The 15,742-nt window shown below is 47.2% G+C and overlaps 1 protein-coding gene across 1 annotated transcript in view; it reads right to left on the reverse strand.

Moving 5' to 3' along the window:
- RNF182 (ring finger protein 182) overlaps positions 1-1,509 on the reverse strand; it is a 57,499-nt gene extending 55,990 nt beyond the window's left edge. The window contains exon 1 of the mRNA XM_054698321.1: positions 1,470-1,509. The gene's annotated coding sequence lies outside the window, so the exon portion shown is untranslated. The remainder of the gene's footprint in view (positions 1-1,469) is intronic.
- Between the last annotated feature and the right edge of the window lie 14,233 nt (positions 1,510-15,742).

Here is a 15,742-nt window from a genome sequence, read left to right on the forward strand (position 1 = left end):
AATCATGTCAACAACTATACTATTCCTTTAGAATAAATCAGCTGTATTTCTGTAAATGAATCCTATTTTGTCTTTGACACTATTTCGCAGGTGACTTCTAAGTAGGAAAAAAAACAGACTTCACAATCTTATTTTTAATTCATTCTCTGCATCTGCACAAATCAAATATCACGAAATACTGGTAAGGCTTGGGGCCACTGAGAAAAACGAGGCACACCCGTCACTGGAGCAAGTCCCCATCCAGTACCCCGTGCCCTTGGCAACAGCATCCTAACCCTTGTCGTCAGGCACATAAACACCATGTAGGTAACACCCAGCTACCTGCTCTCAGAGGTGCTGGGGATTTTAGACACAAAAACGTAAGGTGCTTTGCAGGTCCTTAAAGCATGACCACAACACCTTCCAGAAGCAACAGCAGCGACATCGGCACCAAGTATCTAGTCTGCAAAGTACCGGGCCTGTCAACTCCGGTGTTGCAGGACGCACTCCGGCTCCCACTCCCTCGCAGGTGCACCTGCCCCTTCCAAACAGAAAGGTCACCGCGCTCACAGCCCAAACGAGGTGCAGAAGCACCTGGGAACGCCTCACACTGACTGGGCTCACTCTCCCGGGGCTGCAAAAGTGTTTGATTCCCCTTAGGACCCCCCCCCATCCGGTGCTCCCCGAGAATGATCCATGAAACATGCAAGTCCAAAGGGGAATATTTATCATACCTTTTTTCCTAAAAGCCTCGAGAACACACCAAAAGGAGAGCAGGAAAGAGGAAAAGCAGAGAGAGAGGAAGACAGTGAAGAGGGGGTGAAGGGAGGAAGGGAAAAGAGAGACTCGAGGAAGGAGCGAGGCGGGTACCTGTCGGCAGGTGCCACCCATGGCCTCGCCGCCAAATCCCCTCGCGGAGCAGCGGCGCCCGGACGGCGGCCCCGGCCCCGGCGCGCGGCTGGGGAGGCTGTGCCCGCGCGGGGCTGGGGAGGCTGTGCCCGCGCGGGGCTGGGGAGGCTGTGCCCGCGCGGGGCTGGGGAGGCTGTGCCCGCGCGGGGCTGGGGGAGGCTGTGCCCGCGCGGGGCTGGGGAGGCTGTGCCCGCGCGGGGCTGGGGAGGCTGTGCCCGCGCGGGGCTGGGGGAGGCTGTGCCCGCGCGGGGCTGGGGGAGGCTGTGCCCGCGCGGGGCTGGGGGAGGCTGTGCCCGCGCGGGGCTGGGGAGGCTGTGCCCGCGCGGGGCTGGGGAGGCTGTGCCCGCGCGGGGCTGGGGAGGCTGTGCCCGCGCGGGGCTGGGGAGGCTGTGCCCACCCCGGGGCCGCCGCCCGCCGCGAAGTTTGCCGGCCCCGGGCTCGCGCGCGGGCTGCGGAGCGGCCGGCGGGGGCTGCGGGCGGGGGAGGCCGTACCCCGGCGGGGCGCCCCCCTCGGGGCCGCGGCCGCAGCCCGGCCCGGCGCCCCGCGGCCCGAGCGCCCCTCCCGGCCGCGCCCGCCTTACCTGGCCCGGGAGCGGCGCGGGGCGGGCGCGGGGTCCGGAGCCGCTCGGGCGGCGGCGCCTGGAGCCGAGGGAGGCGCCCGCGGAGGAGGAGCCGCGCGGCGGGAGCGGCGGGCGGCGGCGGGCGGCTTTGTTTCCTCCGCGCGGAGCCGCCGACCCTGCGTCACCATGGCAACCGCCCCGCGCCCGGGGTGCGGCGGGGACCCGGCGCCCGGGGTCCGGAGGGTGCCGCGCCGCCGCCGGCAGGGCCCCGCCCGCGTCCTCCGAGGCGCGGGGACCCCCTCGGAGCCAGCCGCCGCCGGCGCGCCCCACCCCTCCCGGCTCCCGCCCCGCGCGGCGCCCCGGCCGAGGGGAGAAGACGAGGGGCGCCCGCCCCGGCCGGCTGGCGCGCGTTTCCCCCGCGGCGGGCGCCCAGCCCCTCGCCGCGCGCCCTGCGGCGGGGCGGGACCCTCGAATGGAAATTCACTCCCGGGAGAGCAGAGGAGCAGCGCGAACCCACAAAGTGTGGAGCAACTGGTGCCCCGCGCTCCGGGCTGTGGCCGCTGCCGCAGCCCGCAGGGACTGCCGGGCACCGCGCCTGCCCCGCCGCCCCTCAGCAAGCCCCCCTCACAAGCCCCCCTCACCAAGTCCCCTCACAAGCCCCGCTCACCAGCCCCCCTCACCAGACCCCCTCACCAGACTTCCTCACCAGACCCTCTCACCAAGCCCCCTCACAAGCCCCCCTCATCAAGCCCCCCTCACCAAGTCCCCTCACAAGCCCCCCTCACCAAGCCCCCCTTACCAAGCCCCCCTCACAAGCCCCCCTCACAATCCCCACTCACAAGCCCCCCTCACCAAGCCCCCTCACAAGCCCCCCTCACAAGCCCCCCTCACCAAGCCCCCTCACCAAGCCCCCCTCACCAAGCCCCCCTCACAAGCCCCCTCACCAAGCCCCCCTCACAATCCCTGCCCACAAGCCCTCCTCACCAAGCCCCCTCACCAAGCCCCCCTCACCAAGCCCCCCTCACAAGCCCCCTCACCAAGCCCCCCTCACAATCCCTGCCCACAAGCCCCCCTCACAAGCCCCCCTCACCAAGCCCCCCTCACCAAGCCCCCTCACCAAGCCCCCCTCACCAAGCCCCCCTCACAAGCCCCCCTCACCAAGCCCCCCTCACCAAGCCCCCTCACCAAGCCCCTCTCACCAAGCTCCCCTCACCAAGCCCCCCTCAGCAAGCCCTCCTCACCAAGCCCCCTTCACAAGCCCCCCTCACCAAGCCCCCCTCACCAAGCTCCCCTCACCAAGCCCCCCTCACCAAGCCCCCCTCACCAAGCTGCCCCTCCGCTGGGTCTGGCCTCCCTGCGCCCCAGTCCTGCATCCGTCTAGCGCAGGGCGCCAGCAGGAGAAAAGGCAGGGGCTTCGCTTTTGATTGCAAACCCAGCACACACTTGTCAACACAACAGGCTAACGCACAACTTTGCTGCTGCATTGTGAACCGTAGCTGCTGCCCTGCTCAGTTACTGGCTGTGCCTGCTAAGTGCCATGAGCGCGGGCTGTCCCTGCCAAGGACTGGCTGTGCCCTGCAGGGCGTGGTGCTCAGGGGAAGAGAAGGGCCAGACTCACCTTGGCACATGCCACGCATCCTTCCAAGGAAGTTCTTGGAGAGGGAAGGAAAAGTACTAGCAGACCCTCGGTCATGCTTCCTCTGAAGGACAGCCCTGGAGGACAGCTACCTTGGGGTGCATGAGTCATCACCCCAAACGATGTTTTCTCGAATCACCAGTTACTGAATACAAAGTCTGCAGCATCTTCATTTAGACCCTGGGGAGCATGGCATTTATTTGCTGCCTTTGTTAATCACCAAAGGAATGTCAATGACATATTAAAACCCCATTGGTAGGCGGTATTTTCTGGGTTTGCTACCTGTCTGAGGAAACAGAAGGTGAAATAATGTCATTACCGATTGAAACCACACGTACTAAATAATGAAAATAAAAGATCCGCTTTCTGGTGAAGAGCAACAGCTTCATCCTCAGAAAGGTCTGCCACTTGCCTGTAATTGCTACTTCTAGATGAAGTCAAGATACAAGGTCTTTCCGACAGGCCGTAGGGCAAATACAATATTTATCAAAATTTAAAAGGTACATACCTTTCCCCCAGCTAACTCATTTCTTAACAATCTGTCATGCAGAAATACACCAGTATGCAATGAGAGATTTATGAGGATGTGCATTGCCACAGCTTGGTAATTGCAAAAAGACTGAAACAGCTTATATATCCATCAATAGTGATGTGGCTAAATAAATTTGGCTCATTCATCTCATGTAAGGGTATGCGGCCATTTAAAAGAACAAAATATATAGAAATATCTATTTTCTTACTGAAAAAAAAAGAGGGGCCACAGGACGATATGTATGGGGTGATCCCATGTCTGTATGGATAAATAAACATACATATAGATATATGGATAAATATCTAGAAAAGTACACGGAGATTCTTAAGTAGTTGTTGATGTATATATTACTGCCGACTCAAAAATACAAAAAAAAAATACAGAATGGAGAAGAATCACATGCTGCTGAAGGTTTGAATGGGTCCACTCTCGCTGAATTCCTTAGTGACCTGTTCTGCCTTTTTCTGTGAGGCATTCTTGTAAACATTCACTTTTCCCAAGGAAGGTTTTAGTTTTATCTGAAGTTCTAGCCCCATTCTAGCTCCTAGATAAAGTTACAAGATTGTAAAGAAGTTCTAAAATTTGCTACTTTACCTGCCAAGGGACAGCATTTGAATAGGTTAAGTGGCAGCCGTTAATCCAAATAGTTATGTTGGAAATGAAGGTACCGGAAGGGAAAAATTAGTGAATGGATACATGACTGCCTTTCTTATTCTCACCATCTTTGAAATATGTGAACTAATTAATTCATTTTCCTAAAAAGATCTTCTAGCACTGCACAGTCCAATTCAGTAGCCACTAGCCACACCGGCTACTGAGTATCTGAAATGGTCCAAATCCACATGTTCAGTAAGTACAAAACAAAGACCAGGTTTCAAAGACTGTGGGTGCTTCCATAGCTGTGGCCAGTATGGGGTAGTAACACACATCTGAGGAGGGGGAGCCTATTCCCCTAAATCAATATTACCTCAATTAAAAAAAATTAATTTTAAAAAAGAAATAATGTTTTTGATAAAATTAACCTCAAGAAATCTAAAGCTAGTTGTTCTTTTTAACCTTTAGTTATAACAAAATAAAATTACCTCTTTAATATTTCTCAATTCATAGATATGCCATAATGTAGTAATTTAGATTAAATTGTTTCAATTTATTAGAAAAATATATACCAGCATTAGCTCATCTCCTTATATTTTAGACACTAAATTAGATTACCTGGGCCTAACTCCCAGCTTTGTTGTTTAGCAGCTATGTGACCTGGACAAGCGACTTAAAACATCTGGTCCTCAGTTTCTATATCTGTCAAAGGGATCTTAGTGGCACTTACCTCATTGCTTTGCTTATTCATAGAAAATAACGCACGAAAAACTTTCTTTTTATACCTGATCATAAACAAAGCTAAATAAATTTTAGCTGTTATTACTTATTAGCTACTATTTTATTTTAAAGATTTATTTATGTAAGAGCTGGGATACAGGGCAGAGGCACGGGAGAGTGAGAGGATTCACCAGAGATAGAGGGGGGAGCAGAACGGGCAGATGGACCGAAAGCACTGCTGAGAGGAGCAGTGGGCGAGACAGGAGAGGTCTGCCGCACCATGTGGGTATCTCCCTGGCTGGCCAGGAATCAAACCCACACTGCAGAGGCTGCAGACAGCTTCACAGCGCTACACTCAACCCGCTGTGCCACCAGGGAGGCCCTATTATTGTTATGCTTTGTTGCATCTGTCACTATTCTATTAACTTACTGTTCATGTTAGTCTACAGATATATAGATAATGATGTAGAGATATAGATATAGATATATCTTCCTTTAGTTAGTCTAGATAGATAGATAATAGGTAGATATCTTCCTTTAAATTGGCTGATTGGAAATGTGGCTGGGTCATCAAAATTTAATTCTCTTCACCTCTGAACTGTTTCTAAAATTATTTTCAATATCAGAAATATTTTGGTCCATTTTAAGTTGGTAAAATAAATGAAGTTTCAATTACCAGATCAGCATTCATAATAACCTCATTTTGATAAATATTAAAATTAAATATTAAAATTTTCAGCTTTTGCCAAATACAAGTGTCCCCAAGTGGCTTACATTCCATTTATTATCTTCATATCCCTAATGTGTGAAGTAAAATAAGATGTCTTTACCAAAGCCTTTATATATAGAAATTTTCCTTTTCTACAAGTTGGGTTTTTTCTACCCAAATCCTCATTTTTTTTCCTTGACTGTAAATAATAGTCTTTATTTATTGTACACTATATCCAAGGTCACACAGTTCTTTAGTAGCAGAATTACTAGGCTCTTAACCAGTACACATGAAGAAGTACCTTAAAATTATTGAGAGCTTGTTTTTATCCTATTAAACTGTGAGTTTTGGAATAGGCAGAACAAAAATAAGCAAATTTCAATGTTTTCTCATTATAACCTCATTAGGCAACAGCTCCTTTACCCCTGCCTTCCAGCCACGTTCTGACATTGTTTAATGAGGTGATAGCAACACATTCATAACATGAAAAAAGTATTTTTGTTGTCTATGTCTTAAAATTCATTTTCTTCATGGCTAGTTTTAAAATTGGATTGGCAAACCCTTGCTCTAGCCATTCAGAAGGCCTTAAAAAGAAAACAAGTCTCTGCTGAGTCCATAGAAGCTGAAGATTCAGAACTCACAAATTCCTCTCCTCCCAAGAGTCCCCCAGGGTACTAGCAAATTTGCTCTGAAAGGCAAATATTGACCATCACATCCCTGCAAGTAGAGAAAAATGCCCTCTCTTCTACACTGCTCCTAAGCAGCACAGACTCAAAGAAAGTATATTGGTCCATTGAACTAAAAAAATCTCAGGCCATACCCGAGAGTTTAAATCGTTTGTTTCAAAAGGGCCAACAGGTGCTCAATAAATATTCTCAACTCCCTCCTTATAGCGAATCCCTTAGAGAAATATGAGAGCCATCAAATGTATGGGGACTATACCAAGATGAAAATGCATACATTGTGCAAAAATGATGTAAAAAATATATAAAATAAAATAAAAATGCTCGAAAAAAACAAACAAAGATGAAATACTATTCTGTTTTTTAAAAATGAAAAAAAAAAAAAGAAAGAAACATCTGCTTTCTTTGAGCGAAGCTTTGAACAGGAGCACATTAAAGTGTTTGTTGGCCAGGAAAGTGAAAAAGGCTTTGCGTTCTCTGGGAAATAGATTCGTACCTTCTACTAATGATTCCTTTTAAGGAAGCAGGACTAGTCAGCGATCCTTCTCTCTCTCTCTCTTTTTTTTTTAAAGATTTATTTATTTATGCATACAAGAACTGGGGTGCAGGCCAGAGGTGTGTGGGGGGGTGAGAGGATTCACCAGAGACAGAGTGGGGTGCATGACAGGCAGACTGATGAAATACACTGCTGAGGGGAGCAGAGGGCGAGACAGGAGAGGTCTGCTGCGCCATGTGGGTAGCTCCCTGGCTGGCCGGGGATAGAACTCTGGGCCTCCCTGTTGGCGCAAGGGGTTAAGCACCGCACTGTGAAGCAATTCACAGCCTCTGTGATCCTTCTCTTATCCTCCAATGGGGGCGCCACTATGCTAACACAGACACTTCCTTGGTGTCTCCAGGATACACCCTCAGTGAACTGGAGAGTTCTCTAGTGTCCAAAGAAGCTTCTGTCTAGGTGGCTCACCAAAAATAGCCTTCTCTGGCGGGTCTAGGCAACAGAAAATGATGCGGTGCTTTGGAAAGGTTGGATGGGGCACTGCTGAAGCTGTTTAGTCCGCAGTCATATAAATACATGTCTTCTAACTCACTAAGTTCTCACATATTTCAGTGACTTCTCAGCCCCTGCCGAGACGGAGAAATATAAGGTCTTGTAAAAAAAAAAAAAAATAAATAAAACACGATGTCTTATGTTCAGAAAGGAAAACAATGAAATTCAATAACCCACCATTACATGGTTTACCAGTTTCTGCTGTGAAGCATGGTTTTAGTAATGGGACGGATATGTAGACAAATAGAAGCACGAACAAGAAAAAGGAAGCTCATTTCTCTTTTCTCATCTTCTCTGGATTTCTAGGTGACTCTGTTGGATTCTAATCTCCATAAATCCGAGCCACGTTACCCCCATGTTGTACAAGCACGCGCAGGGCGAGTTCATTGTCCATTTGGGCAGACGGATAAAGGAATCATGGAGCCTCTGATAGATTTTTATAAGACTTTCATGCTTTTTTAGGAAAACAGGTACCTGGGCTCACCAGGCAGGGAGGCTGGCACTGGCTTGGCAGGGGGCCTGGGAAGCAGCAGGTATTCAAGGCTCTCAGCCCCCAGGATCCTTTGCACTCTCTCTTTCTCTGGTCTCTCTGATGTTCTCCCTCTCGTATCGTCTTGTGGTCTCACCTCAGAGTGGTCCTCGTGTAGCCGTAGTGGTAGTCTTGTCTCACAGTCACACTGTCCTTTTATCCCTGGCCTCTGGGCACAGTTGCCTGCACTTACAGATACACACGCCCTTCCCTTGGCCCAAGTGTCCATAATTGAAGGCGTGTGTGCCAGGTTCTGGGCCTGGGGCATCCACGCTAGCAGCGGGTGGGTGGAAGAAAGTCTGATTTTGATTTAATTCACCCTGTACCCTATTTCCATGGAAACTATGCATCTGAAAAATTGTTGCCACTCCCCCAATTGCATCAAATCATAATTTGATAGTGAGCTAAGTCCAAGTTTTATAGTTTTTTGTGGCTGGCCTGAAATCCCAGCCTTGAGACTTACCCAACCACTTCCTGAAACTTCCTGAACTTCTATTGTATGAAAATGAGTGGGGAACATCCACATCATCATTTGACAGGTGGCGAGAGAGGGTTAAATAGTATAGAATGTGAATAATAGAGCATAGCACCTAGAGAGGGTTCAATAAATGGTAGTGATCATTAAAATGACGATTGTGTTTTGATCTCAGATGTGTATTTCTCCTATCCAGACAGATAAAGCTGCAGGTAACATAAATGACTCCGGGGAATGATCATAGAAGCCAAGCCACTGGGCTGTTAATTCTCCAGCCCAGGAAAAGGGCATGCCACTCAAGAGGATGCTTATCAGATGCTTCTCCTTGTCTTGCAATAAAAATAAGTTTCAAGAGTTTCCTGTGCGTGCTAGATATTATTGAAGGCATACGGAACGAAACACTCTTTTGCAAATGCTGATCTTGGGGGTCCTGAGTCTTATGGAAACCCTATTAATATTGATTGAGTCACATCCAACTAGATACTACCCTGAATCTGAGATGTTTTAACAACTGGGGTAGGTTGGGAGTGGTAAAATTTAAAATGTATTATTTTAAATGGTAAAATAATAAAATTTAAGTGGTAAAATAATAAAATTTATTATTTGTCTCTACCCCCTCCCTCTGAAGAGTCAGCCACTTTTCCTAGCTGCTTTCTCTCAGTCACTATTACTGTGTCAAAACGACGGACTCCTTCAAGAATCAAATGGTGCTCAATTCAGTGACAGGAGAGTTGTGCAAACATTCCAAGTGAACTCTCTTAGGCTGTGGGAAGTGAAGGAGCTGAGAGGGAATTTTCCCTGACCCCGCAGTGTTCTTTTCAGGTTAGCTGAACAATCAAATTAATATCGGGCAGATTAGAAGGAAAAAGAACACACTTCCTTACACATGTACGGAGACTCTATATGGATGTAGATTCTTAAACTCAATAGAGGGAAATGAGGTGTTTTTGTTCTGTGCTCATGCTCTAGCTGGGTTTCTCCAATACAAGGTTTCTTTCTGATTTAAAAAAATCCTTATTTTGGGCAACACCCCCAATTTCCAATCTCCCATGTGGTTAAGGGAACAGGAAATATTTCTTGTGGGCCTGCAGGGCCTCAACAGCAGAGGGGAGCAATCCACATGCCCAGAGGCGCCTCTTGGGAGGGTCAGCTCTGAACACCATGGGGAGGCTTGTCTGAAGATCCTGGCGCGGTCTACCCTATCGAAATAACTGGATTCTTAAGTCTGTGAGTCGATCATTCATTCAGTCTCCCAGACACATCCTGGAAAAAAGTAATTATTTTGTTCAAAACGGAACTGTGTCCTCCTGTTAGAGGATGTGGTTCTGCACAAACGAGGAAAGAAAAACCCTCACTATTCTTACAGCCCGCTGACAATTTAGTAATAAAAGCTATTGAGGAGCTTTTCCTGGTTGAGGGCTGTTGGGTAATTTACTCACTTGATAATGACCGGGTTGTTCCCAGTTGCCGAGGGAGATGCCAGGCAGCGCAGGGAATGTGGCTTGCCCTCTGCTGTCCTCTATCGGTTGGAACAGGGCATGTCCTGGCCCTCAGCAGCTGCTCTGTGCTCAAATTCTTCATCTCCTGCCTCTTGCACAGCTAGGAACCTATAAAGGTCTATTTGCATTTCAAATGAACACATTTTTATTGAATGTACTCTACTCTCCTTACCTTATCTCCTGACTTTGTTTAATTTCTCTTCTTAGCATTTATCCCATCTGACACACATCCACTTGTTAATTTATTTTCTGCCTGTTTCCCTGACTACAAGGTTAAGTTTCATAGGATAAAAGACTTTACTGCTGTGTTCTTAAGCCCAGGAGGTTCTGGCATGTAGTAGGTGGTCTGCAAATGTTACTGAGGAAATGAACTATATTTAAGAACTGGATGCTGGGATGAACATTAATAAAACAAGGTCTTGGCCTTCTAGAGGTCTGTAATCTGGAATAACAGGACCTAGGACTATGGTTGCAGAGGAACTGTCAACGGAACTAGTGCTTTGTAATCTGTAGAAGACTGGCCCGAGGGGGTCACTCATTCTTATCTCTGGTATCTGAGGAACTGTTAGGAGGAAGAAGGATTGGACTAGATCAATTACAAAAAAAAAAAAATTGATAGAAAGTACAGGGAAAGGATTTTGGCTCAACACAAATTTCAGAGTTCTCTGAAATGGCTTTGATCTACACTGAGCATCATCGAAGGTATTTATTTATTTTTTTGCATCGCCCATCCACAGTAAGTGCCCAGTGACTGCCAGCTCTGGAGGTGGAAATCTGTGAAGTCCCAGGGCCAGGATGTGAACTTAAGATGCATCACCTGTGGTCCCTGTTCTCGAGGAACTTGGGGTCTGGTGATGATGACACATTCTCAACAAAAGTGACAAGGGTTATATTAGAGTCCTTACCACTTGAGCAAAGCAGCAGCAACCCAGTCTGAGCAGAGGTTGTGTGACTGGTGTGAGAGAGTAATCTAGTTTCAATTTTCTGCATGTGACTGTTCAGCTTCTCCACACTGTTCGTTGAAGAGACTTTCTTTTCTCTATTGTGGACTCTTGGCTCCTTTATTGTAGATTACCTTTCCATATAAATTCATTTCTGGGCTCTCAATTCTATCCCATTGTTCTGTGTGTCTATTTTTTCTAATTCCATACTGTTTTTATTACCATATTATTGTAGAATAGTTTTTTAAGTCTGAAAGCATTATATTTCCATTCTGCTTTTCCTTTTTGGGGGGGGGATCTTTTATAGCTCTACATAATTTTCAATAATGTTTGTTAGTTCTGTTTCTTTGAAGAATTCCACTGAAACTTTGATAGGAGTCATCACTAACATTTTTTCCATCACTTTCTTAAGACTGTAGTGCTTGCCAAAGTCTGTGGTACAAAAGCTTCTGCCATAGCTGATTTCATGCTACCCTCACATGACATCACTGAACAGAGATATGCAGCAGCATGCTATTATGTGGGATTTCTATGACACAGGCACAGTAGTGGAAAATAAACTTGAGAACACAGATAACAGCAAAATGTAGTAAAATAGGAAGGACTTGTGAGTACTTATATATTTATTTTTTAATATAATTTAGTTGTAATTTATACAACGGGCTTGCAAAGATCCTAAAAAGTTAGCAATTGACTCTCAAGGCCTGGCACAAACTGACCTGCCTCACTCCCATTAGGTGAGAGAGACAAGTTTAAAACCATAAACGCTGTGGCACTGGGCTGCTAATGAGAAGCACATAAACAGGTGTCTCATACATGTATGTTGCGTGAATGAAGAAATTTAGAAAAATACTACTTGCTCTTATTAAAGTATGCTCTTGCTTCTTATAAGATCACATAGCTGAATGGTAGAACAAGAACCTTTGAAACAGCAAATACTGCACTCACTGCAATCAGTTCCTTTTCTTGGCTGCAGGCTGAATTTCTTCCCTTCCTCTAAGGCACAGTTTGCATTTTTTAAACCAAGTCCACCTCCCCCCCAAGTTTAATCCTATATTGTTCAGTTTGGAAGAACAAGCCATAACAAAGCTAATTTTCAAATACCATCAGGCTGCTTAGACCTCGGAATATAAAGTCCTCGCAGTTGAGCACCTGCTAATTGGCTAGCAGGATTCTGGCCTTTGGGGACTTGTCTCACCAGCTGCGCTGAGACAGGTTGTTTACATAAGAACATACTCACCTTTATCCCTACAATTAATCAGTGGTTGGGCCTCCCTGGTGGCGCAAGGGGTTAAGACTCAACCTATGAGGATATCTGCAGCCACTGCAGCATGAGTTCGATCCCCGGCCAGGGAGCTACCCACATGGCACAGCAGAACTCGCCCGCTGCTCCCCTCAGCAGTGTATTTCAGTCAATCTGCCTGTCCTGCTCCCCACTCTGTCTCTGGTGAGTCCCCCCACCACCCACACCTCTGGCTTGTACCCCAGTTCTTCTATGCATAAATAAATAAATCTTAGAAAAATCAGTGGTGGGGCCTTCTGGGTCTTGCTTTGATTCACAACAGTCAAACAAATTCCTCTCCTACCCACTGCCTTGGGGAGTTTGTGGGCTCAGGGAGGAAATAAAGGAAGGCAAACCTAGAGCTGCACTGAGTCCCTGCTCTGCAGGCACAGTGGTGCAGACAGTCCCGGCTCTGCTCACCCACGCGCTTCTCACTCTCTTACTCATCCGGCTAATATGTGCCCTGCACCCACCTGGGATCTGAGCAGTGGGCTTTTTCAAATGTGTAAAATCTTACTGAATTCTTCTTACAAAAAAGCAAGGCACATTTCTTGAAGAAGACAATGCTATAGTAGAGATAAATGAAAGCAAAAGAAGAGCATCTATAATTCACCCTTTTTAAAAATTTATTTTGAAAAGTAACATTGCATGTTAACATTATTTAGGTTTCTGGTGTCCATCATCATACACCAACACCTGTATGTACCGCGCTCAGTTCACCACCAAATGTCCAAGGCCATCCCTCACTGCACAACTGACACTTTCCCTCTGGTAACAAGTGACTTGGCATTATTTTTCTTTTATTTAGTTCATTCCTTTGTTCCTGTATTTACAACACATGAGTTAAATCATATAGTGTTTGTCTTTCTCTGACTTATTAGGTCCATTCATGTTGTTGCAAATGGTAAGATAAAATGCAGATATCTATATTTAACTTTATATATAATATAATATCTATAAAGTTTTGTTTTATAGATAGGTCTTTTTTAAAGGATTTATTTATTTGTGCATATGAGAACTGGGGTACAGGCCAGAGATGTGAGGGGTGAGAGGATTCACCAGAGACAGAGTGGGGAAAAGAAGACAGATTGACAGAAGTACACTGATGAGGGGAGCAACGGGCCAGTCCCGAGAGGTCTGCTGCGCCATGTGGGCAGCTCCCTGGCCGGGGATCAAACTTGTGTTTTAGTGGCTGCTGGTAGCTTCATAGTGCTGAGACTTAACCCTTTGCGCCACCAGGGAGACCCCTATATACATCTTGTTATATGTATTATACATACACACATATCTATATTACATTTATGTTATTGAGTGAGTAGTATTCCATTATGTGTGGGTATCCCATCTCCTTTATCCATCCGTTAATGGGCGCTTGGGCTGTTTCCAGCTCTTGACGTTCATGCATAGCGTTGTAGTGAACAAGGGGGTGGCTATGTCTTCAAATTAGTGTTTTTAGTATTCTTTGTGTAACTCCCCAGAAGTAGGTAAATGAAGTGAATTGTATGAAATCTATTTTTTAAATTTTTTGAGGACTCTCCATACTGCTTTCCATAATGGTCATACCAATTTAGATGCCCACCCAGGGTATATACAAGCTTCCTGTTTCCTCACGTCCTCTACAATACAATACAAACCTGCACTGACCTTACTTACAGAGGCAGCATATTTATTGTAGAAGGCAATATTAGAGTACAGATAAGTGAAAACAAACAAAAAAGCACAAGTCACTCAAAGACATTCATTGTTGTCCAATTGGGATCACACCTACTAGAATGCTTTTTTTTATAAGTTAAAATGACATAGCGCAGGGCCTCCCCAGTTACTCAGCAGTTGAGCGCTGGGCTGCAAAGCTGCCCGCAGCCTCTGCAGCGCCAGTTCAATCCCCGGCCGCCAGGGGAGGGTCCCACGTGGCGCGCAGACCTCTCCGGCCGCCCGCTGCTCCCCTCAGCAGTGTACTTCGTCAGTCTGCCTGCTCTGCTCCCCGCTCTGGCTCTGGTGAATTCTCTCACCCTCCTATGCTCTGACTATACCCAGTGCATGTATAAATAAATAAATACATCTTTTAAAAAAATTATATAGTGCAGAAAAAGTTTTCATTTTAATAAGGTTTTCACTCTGGTCCTAGGGGTGAACAAAATGTCTCCTTGGATGCACTGTGTTGAAGGAAATTAACGATGCCTCTCTCACTCCCCACCGCCCTAGGGAAACGCAGGGCTGGAGCAGAAGAAGTCGAGGGGCTGGTGCAAGTCCTAGCCTGTCTAGAAGATGGTACTCCAGGGATAAAGGAAACTGAAGTCTTGGACTCTTGCCACTGCTTTTTTATTTGTTTTTGTGATATCATTTGAATCAGGATCTTTAACTTTGGCTATCAGGCTAGTAATATGTGCAGACTTTTATAATTATTTCGCTTAGTTTACTGAGTGCAAAAATATTTTTAAAAGGTGAATGTATGTTACCTGTGCCTAGAAGAAACATGGGAAAGAGCAGAGGCTAAAATAGTCGTTCCCTCCACTTTCTCCAGGGACGCAGTGGGGCAGCTGAGATCAGATTCTCCTGCCCAAACTACCACCCACTCTGACGCCGGCAGCTTGTGGGCACAGTCGTGTCCTTGCGACACGAAGCAAGTCCCTGCAATGCTGAGGTTTGGCTCTGGGCCCAGCCACATGTAAGCATAGCAAAGGAAGGAAGGGCAGCAGAGCAGCCCCGCCTGGGAAGGAGGCCTGCCCTCCCTGCGGCTCTGCTCTTTCCACTCCCATCCCCCCGGGGGTCACACCCCACACTCAACAATGACTTCAGCCCAGACCTCCTGCTCCCCGAGCCCCAATCCTCACGGCCAACTTTCACCGGATGTTCCTACCTGCTGTCCTGCCACCACTTTTCACACTTGGCTTGTCTAAAACTGCATGATTAAAAGTGAGCTCTTTTCCCTGCACCCCTCCCTCATCCCTGTTCCTCTTCTGGGGTTCTTGGAACAGTCTCCATCCCTCAAGCCTGGTCGGTCCATCTCTTTACAAACGCTACAATCTCTCTCTCCTGTCCTGACATCTGTCACTGCCTTGGTGCAGGCCCCTTTTGGCCCACCTGCATTGCAGCCCCCGGCCTCCTCCTTCCAATCATCACTTCACACAATTCTCAACAGCCCTGCGGTTGCAAGCGTCACCCCTGGGTCAGCAGTGCCAGCAGCACCTGGGAGTTTTTTAGGAACATAGACTCGCAGGATCCATATTTTCTATCAGAGAGGATGGAGTCTGAAAACAGAAAATCCCATGAATGTGAATAAGGAAAATGGAACCTAGCCTAAGGGGAACGAATTAGTACATTGTATGCATCTATACAGTGAAGGCTATGCAGGGGACATCAAGAATGCATCACACAGGCATCTCACATCTCATAAAAATGACTAGGACTATAATTCTATTTATGCCACAAAGCAAAGCCTGAAAAGGCAAAACCACAGGGGCACAGATCCATGGTTGCCAAGCACTGGGAGCAGGGGAGGTCTGACTACAAAGGGGCAGCATGAGAATTCTTTTTTGAGGTGTGGAAAGTGCTCTGCATTCCGATTGTGATGGTGAGAACATTTGTTTAGACATGTTAATTCTCATAGAACAGTACACCAAAGCAAGCCTTGGAGACTGTATGTAAGTGA

Source organism: Talpa occidentalis, unplaced genomic scaffold (assembly GCF_014898055.3).
Source record: "Talpa occidentalis isolate TD23 unplaced genomic scaffold, MPIMG_talOcc4v2.1 talOcc4.2, whole genome shotgun sequence".
Classification (NCBI taxonomy): domain Eukaryota; kingdom Metazoa; phylum Chordata; class Mammalia; order Eulipotyphla; family Talpidae; genus Talpa; species Talpa occidentalis.